The sequence below is a fragment of the Platalea leucorodia genome (genome assembly GCF_965183815.1).
Source record: "Platalea leucorodia genome assembly, chromosome: 1".
Classification (NCBI taxonomy): Eukaryota; Metazoa; Chordata; class Aves; order Pelecaniformes; family Threskiornithidae; genus Platalea; species Platalea leucorodia.
Genome location: NC_138823.1, coordinates 15,007,003 through 15,013,002, shown reverse-complemented (window position 1 = coordinate 15,013,002; position 6,000 = coordinate 15,007,003).

Here is a 6,000-nt window from a genome sequence, read left to right as displayed (position 1 = left end):
TGATCCGTGCCATATAAAGTCAATTTATATAAAAGTCATGCAATCATTCAGAACAAATTTTATATAAAAAGATCTACAGTCTCTGAAAGGACATAGTACATGATTAGCTCCACTTCACATGCTTAATATGTTTAACAGAAGGCTAGCCTTTAAAAAGAAAAAGAAAAAAATAGCCAATCCTAAACAAATCTACCTATTTTGCTCTAAGTTGAAAACACTGCTCAGCTGCCTGTTTACATCCTGGCCTGTAAACATGGTGCTGGACGCGAGCTGTGTGTGGAGGTGAATCGCTGCTTACGTTTTGACCAAACAAGGTGGTTATTGCTGCTGGAGCGCCAGCGTGACCCTCAGCCCAGCAAGCAGAGCTGTGCCCAGCAGCGGCGGCTGCCCCCTCTCCCCGATCGGCTCCACCACACCGGAGCTCTGCCGGGCAGCCAAGGGCAGAACGCTATCCATCCGAGCAGCAGGAAACACACAGGAGAAAGTCAAAACCTCTGAAAAAGTAAAACAACATCTTATGGGAGTAGGCAGCAGCTAATTAGCAGACTGCCCTCACCTGCACACATGCACATACAGTTTTAACCATCTCTGTAATTGTCTCAAGGGCATGAAAGACTATTTGGTGGCATGTAATGATACCTTCTGCATGAATATACTTCCATGAGGTCCTGCTCCTCATCCCAGTGGGGTTTGAAACCTCGACATCCTGAGCAGCTCCCATCTGAGGCTGTAGAAAAGAAAACAAACAGTAGAGGAAAAGAAAATGGGGGGAAGGAAGAGGGGAGACACAAAAGAAAGGGGAGCGGGGCGCGGAGAAGACAAAGAGGCTAAGAACTGATGGGGTGCAAGGTGGCCCTTGTCCATGCAGTGAATTCAGCTCATGAGAGCTACACAACAGTTCACCTTCCAGTCTCTCCCCTTTCCCCAGCCTGGCAAGGTGCTGGTACAGCATGAGCAGGCACACAAAATGTCCTAAACAACTCACCTAAACAGCAGATGCAGCTGATGAACAGACTGGTCATCATGCAGAAGAGGGGGTTGGAGAAAAACTCCTGCTGGTTACAACTGCGGCTCAGGTGAGCTCAAGTATTTCTTGTCTATTTTATCCTGCCTCCCCTAAAGGGCAGGGAAGTCATTTGCATGCAAAGAGAGAACTTGAGCTGTAATTTGAAGGAAGAGAGAGATGTTACTTTGACAGAGAGGAACTCTGCACGTGCAAAAAAAAAACCCGGCCTGAATGATACCGGGATCCAAAAAGCTGGGATACTCATGTCCCTCCAATGAATGTCAAAGCCCCAAGAATATTAGGTAATAGTCATGCAACAACTCACCACCTGGAGCTTCTTTTAACTTGAAATTCAAGTTGAATGGAGCTTCATTTTTACTTGAAATAAGAGTTTCAAAAAAATGCCCTAAGATTTACAGCTTCCCTCTTTTTCTCTAGTAGACAGGTAACTGTCAGGAGTTGCTTCAGGAGCCCAGTGTGTGGAGCAGGATTGTCCCAGCCTGAAAGTCTGCCCAGACTGAATCTTCCCGTCACCCTCAGGTGAAGCCTCCATCATATCTAAGTACAAGAAAGGTAGATGAATGAGAAAAAACAGCACTCAAACTGGGGAAGCTGGAAGGGCTCTCAATGGCCTGGTAATATCTACTCCAGCTGATGACACTGATTACCTAAAACTGGCCCAAACTCTAGGGACAGGTATGAGTCCACGCAAGGGTATAGAGGGACCTGGCAGAGGTGCTCACCAAGCCACTTTCCATCATCTGTCTGCAGTCCTGGCTATCCGGGGAGGTCCCAGTTGACTGGAGGTTAGCAAATGTGATGCCCATCTACAAGAAGGGTTGGAAGGAGGATCTGGAGAACTACAGGCCTGGCAGCCTGACCTCAGTGCCAGGGAAGGTTATGGAGTGCCATCATGCAGCACATATAGGACAACCAGGGGATCAGGCCCAGTCAGCATGGGTTTATGAAAGGCAGGTCCGGTTTGACTGACCTTATCTCCTTCTGTGACAAGGTGACCCACTTAGTGGATGAGGGAAAGGCCGCGCATGTTGTCTACCTGGACATTAGTAAAGCCTTTGACACCGTTTCCCACAGCATTCTCCTGGAGAAACTGGCTGCTCATGGCTTGGATGGGCATACGCTTCGCTGGGTAAAAAACTGGCTGGGTGGCCGGGCCCAAAGAGTGGTGGTGAATGGAGTTAAATCCAGTTGACGGCCGGTCACGAGTGGTGTTCCCCAGGGCTCAGTATTGGGGCCAGTCCTGTTTAATATCTTTATCAACGATCTGGACGAGGGGATCGAGTGCACCCTCAGTAAGTGTGCAGATGACACCAGGTTGGGCGGGAGCGTTGACCTGCTGAAGGGTAGGAAGGCCCTACAGAGGGATCTGCACAGGCTGGAGTGATGGGCTGAGGCCAACTGTATAAGGTTTCAGAAGGTCAAGTGCCGGGTCCTGCATTTGGGTCACAACAACCCCATGCAATGCTACAGGCTGGGGGAGGAGTGGCTGGAGAGCTGCCTGGTGGAAAAGGACCTGGGGGTGTTCGTTGACAGCCGCCTGAACATGAGCCAGCAGTGTGCCCAGGTGGCCAAGAGGGCCAATGGCATCCTGGCTTGTATCAGGAATAGTGTGGCCAGCAGGACCAGGGAGGTGACAGTGCCCCTGTCCTCAGCACTGGTGAGGACACACCTCGAGTACTGTGTTCAGTTTTGGGCCCCTCGCTACAAGAAGGACATGGAGGTGCTGGAGCGTGTCCAGAGGAGGGCAACAAAGCTGGGGAAGGGTCTGGAGCACAAGTCTTATGGGGAGCGGCTGAGGGAGCTGGGCTTGTTTAGCCTGGAGAAGAGGAGGCTGAGGGGAGACCTTATTGCTCTCTACAACTACCTGACAGGAGGTTGTAGCAAGGTGGGGGTCAGTCCTTCTCCCAAATAACAAGCAATAGGACGAGAGGAAATGGCCTCAAGTTGCACCAGGGGAGGTTTAGGTTGGATATTAGGAAAAATTTCTTCACTGAAAGGGTGGTCAGGCACTGGAAGAGGCTGCCCAGGGAAGTGGTTGAGTCCCCATCCCCAGAGGTATTTTAAAGACATGTCAATGTGATGCTTCGGGACATGGTTTAATGGTGGGCTCGGCAGTGCTAGGTTAATGGTTGGACTTGATGATCTTAAAGGTCCTTTCCAACCTAAACAATTCTATGATTCTATTCTATGAGTCATTGGCTAGACTCAGACCCATGACCAGAAATACGTATTGATAAAAACACAGCTCCTCTGTGCACAAAGGCCAATTCCCAATTGTATTTCTATGCAGCCCAAGTACACTTTACATACGTAATTATAGAGCAGGTAAATTAGTATATTTTCAAAGTATATATATCAGTATATATATATATATCAGTATATATTCAAAGTATATTTGATTTTTGCAAAACAACTGTAAATCACATATTTAGAAGCTTTCCCTATTCTTAATAGCATAAATCATTAAAGGAAAATTAAAAGAGAAAACCCGAGCTCTTAGTTTCAGGTAGATGACAGGTATTCAGTCATGATAAATTGCTTGACTCAGGAAAGAAATGGAGCTCTTGCTAGGTTCTCAGTTAACACTAAGGAATACAGCACTCAAGGACAACAGTCAAAAATTAAGCAGCTGTTATATGTTACACACATCCTCAGCATCTTGTTTTCATTTTATAAACGCATTTTTCTCCAATCCAATTGTTGAACTTTGATTGAAAAAAGAGTACAGTATTCAACTGCCCTCTCCATGCTATTTTATTTAGATTTTCATATCTCCTACATTACAGCAGTAGTCAACAAACAATTCCTTGAAGTCCTTTATCAGTTCTCTTATAACATAATTGCACTTCTGTCTTCCATGAAGAGACATACAAAAAAGCTTTGCTCTCTCTCCTCCTTGGTGTCTTGTCCTAGCTTGTAAGTGCTGAGTGTTTTATTAAGTACCTGGAAGATTTTCAGTGCTGTAAAAACTAACGTCTATTTTTGAAAAATCTGAGTCTTAAAATTAAAGCAACTGAAAGTGTTCAGTATTTTGAAATTAGACAAGTACTCAATAAGAAACACGTGAATTCCAACATTTTAAAATGACTGCATCCTTTGATAAAAGCATTTGAGATAGAGAAACATTTTCTATACATACTGCTCTAAACACAAGAAAAAGAAAGAAAGATGCTCGCGCAGACTCTGGAACTGCAAGATGTCCATAAGGGACAAGGAACATCTATGCCTGGAGGAGAAATAAGCTGTAGTAGCCTGCTGGCCACAGAGCTGGGAACAGACCATGAAAAACCAAGACAAGAGACCCAAACCCCCAGCACAGGGCACCATCCCGCTCCAGAGCAGCTGAAACCCGCTGCTTTGGTGGATGCCTTTGAGTGATCTGCCTTTCTTGAAGCTTGGCCATCTCTCAGATGACTATTACAGCAATAAGCTGGAATAAGAATTGAAGGTAAAGAAACAATGGAGGAAAAGAAGTGAAGATGGCAGCAGTCTAAAATACCTGTCAGCAGTAGAAACTGCCTTAGGAAGGTGAGTGACAGGACTGATGCAATACCTTCAGTCTCTCCAAGTCTCTCTTCACTGTGGTGACAGATCATCTCAGGCCCTCCTCGCCCTTCTTCCCTACCTCCAGTTTTTCAGTGTACTGAAAAATCAGGAATTAAGTGACTAAAACTATCAAAACAATGATGCGCTGTCAATAACTTTCATATCAACTTGAAAAGCTGTACTCGAATATTTATTTCCAAAACTGCTAAAAAACCTTCTTCCCACATATACTTCAGTTTGACTCCTGGGTGGGAGATGAGCTACCAAAAGACTGAAGTCTTTTCTATAATGCCAAAGTTTAAGGCCTTAAAAAACAGGAAAGATTTAGCAAAATAAGTGACTAGAAGCTCAGCAGAACCAGTCGTGTAAGGTAAAACGGGTCCAAGCCTGCTCCTACACAGGCTGTAGCTGGGCGCTGACGGAAGGCCGTGGCCGCCGCTCCGTTGCTCTCACGGTGTCCCCTCGGGTCCGGCGCCGAAACCCACACCCAGGCAGACACAGCAAGGCTTGGCAGGAGCCCTTCCAGCACTCAGGAGAAACAGAGGGTTACTCACACAAATTCAAACAGCTTTTAAACCATGGGCGAGTTTGAGTCATCCCTCCTTTTCCTGGAAAGGTGAGGAACAGATAACTTCCAGAAGAGGCTTTTTTTCCCTGAAATAAGTTATTGAGAAAGGGAAGAGTCAATGAGGTCTTGACATGTGCTTTCATTCCTAATGTGCTTTCAAACTTTTTCCTTCTTTTTAGGGCATTTTTTCATTTAGATGTTTTATCAGTTACTTATATTTTACAGTATGATTTATTTACAAAATATAGGAACATTTAGAAAATGGAAAGTGCTTTTTCAGAATTAAATGCTTCATATTAACACTATTCTGAAATTCAATTCTCTAGATGAGAGTAAAATAGAAAAGAATAAAATAGAATAAATAAAAAAAGAATCAAAATAATTTAAAAAACCCTATTTGACCTGAAATGACCTTTGGAGTAAATTTTGAAGAGTTTCTTTTGGCCTTTATTGTTGAGGCCATTCCTTTTTTATTTTTAACACAGCAAAGAAAAAAAATAACTGGCAGTCACATAAGCTCATCTCACTCCAGCCTTCCAAAATTTCCAAAATGAATCCGATTCAAAACATTCACGCAACCAATTCACATCAAAATTAAGGCTCCCAAAGAGGCGCAGATGTAAAAACTTGAATTCACCCTATCGCATTGTTTTCTCGGCGTGAAGTGGCAAGGAGCCGCGGAGCCAAACGCACCGGCGGCTGCTGCCAAGGAGGGCTTTGCTCCTGCTCGCGCCTCCCTCCCTCCGCTCCCCACTCCACCCTCGGCTCCACAAGCCGTGCATCAGCCTCGCTGCCTCCTCAGCCTCTGCCCAAAAGTTTCAGCTCGCTAACACGGCACGAATGAGCCCGATTTTATTCG